Below are 1,852 nucleotides of genomic sequence, written 5' to 3'. Positions count from 1 at the left end.
ACTCTTCAACCCAAAAAATTTGTCCTCCAATTATTGGTTTCTTCATAGCCTCTACAATGTCAAATGTCATTTTGAGGTCTTCTCCCAAGTTTAGATCAATCTTCCCTTGTCTCACATCAATTATTGCTCCTGCTGTAGCTAGGAAAGGTCTCCCCAAGATCAACGGATCTTTTGGTTCTTCATCCATTTCCAAGACTACAAAGTCTGTTGGGACTTCCACTGCTCCAACTCTAACTGGTAGATCTTCCAAAACACCATGTGGTAATCTTATTGATCCATCAGCTAGGATTAGGGAGATGTTGCATGGCTTATACCTTGTAAACCCTAGGTGCTTAGCAACTGATAGAGGCATTAGGCTCACTGAGGCTCCCAAATCACAAAGGCATCTATTGAAGGTTAAGGGCCCTATAGAGCAAGGTAGAGTAAAGGAACCAGGATCTCTTAGCTTTTGAGGGTTCACTTGCTTTTGGATTATGGCACTACACTCATGGCTGAGAATCACCATCCCTTGAAGTTCCTTGATCCTTTCCATCACAGCATCTTTCAAGAATTTTTGGTAAGGAGGAATCATCACAAAGGCATCTATTAGAGGCATCCTAAGCTCAATCTCTCTAACTTGTTTGTTAAACAATGCCTTGTATTTTTCAACCATCTGTTTCTTAAATCTTCCTGGGAAAGGTAGTGGAGGCTTGTAAGGAGGAGGAATGAACCGGACTTCCTTTTCTTTGGAGGTAACTGGATTGATTTTCCCTTGAGAATCAGCTCGATCGGGTACTCGACCACCTACTCGGTCGTGTGAGTGGTCGAGTGGTACGTCGAATTCAATGGTGTGTTCATCCTGAGTTTCTTCCTGTTGGAAACCCTCCCCTTCTTGAATTCCACTGTCCTCAGTGTTGGGATGTGCTCCTAGCCGTGTTGGTAAGACTCTCCCACTGCGAAGATTGATAGCATTGGCAAATTCAGTACTTTGTACAATGGATGTGCCCTTGTTATGGTCATACTTTGATGCAGAAGCTTGGTTGATCTCCATAGTCACCATCCTGGATGTCAGTGTGTCATACTTGGCATGAAGTTCACTGTAAATATCATCTATCCTCTTGTTCAGCTCAGCAATCCTTTTTGTTGTCTCAATCTTGCCTTGTGTTTGCCCAATCAACAACTGTTGCATCATTGCTCTTAAGTCTTGTTCCTGGCCTTGGTTAGTCTGAAACCCAGGTGGGGGACACAATTGGGGCTGGAACACTTGGTGTTGTTGCTTGGGGATGTAATTTTGTTGCTGTTGAGGCTGAGGAGGTGGATAGACCTCGTTTTGAGGGTTGGCCACATTGGTGCTCCTATAAGAGAGATTGTTGTTCTTGAAACCTCCTTGGTTGTAGCCTTTGAATCCTCCCTGGTTCTGCATGTAGCACAACTCAGCAAATTCAGGCTCCCCCTCTTGAAATGGAGCTTCCTCTTCACCAATGAAGTGAATGGACTTGGATTGGCTGAGGAGGATCTTGTCAAGCTTCTCATTGACCATCTTCAAATCCTTCTTATACTTGTCCTCTTGATCAGTTGAGGAGCTCCTTATGGTCCTATCATAGTCCTCATTATAATTGCCATCAGATTGAGCAAGATTCTCAACTAATTCCCATCCTTCTTCCACATTCTTGTTGAGGAAGTTGCCATTAGAGGCTGTGTCAAGAAGCATTCTTATCTTGGGAAGCACCCCTCTATACAAGGTGCTTAGAAGTGACTCATTGCTGAAGCCATGGTGAGGACACTGAGTTTGGAATCCTTTAAACCTCTCCCAAGCTTCACAAAAGCTCTCATTATTCCTTTGAGCAAACCCAGAGATTTCATTCCTCAACCT

At 43.8% G+C, this 1,852-nt stretch overlaps 1 non-coding gene across 1 annotated transcript; it reads left to right on the top strand.

Moving 5' to 3' along the window:
- The first annotated feature begins 1,745 nt into the window (after positions 1 to 1,745).
- On the top strand, positions 1,746 to 1,852 carry LOC147934278 (small nucleolar RNA R71). The gene has a single exon (XR_015573326.1). It is a non-coding gene; the product is annotated as a small nucleolar RNA R71 (small nucleolar RNA).

The sequence above is a fragment of the Camelina sativa genome, chromosome 11 (assembly GCF_030686135.1).
Source record: "Camelina sativa cultivar CO46 ecotype springtype chromosome 11, ASM3068613v1".
Taxonomy (NCBI): Eukaryota; Viridiplantae; Streptophyta; class Magnoliopsida; order Brassicales; family Brassicaceae; genus Camelina; species Camelina sativa.
Note: the sequence above shows the minus strand (reverse complement) of the source record. Positions and strands in the feature narration are given on the sequence as shown.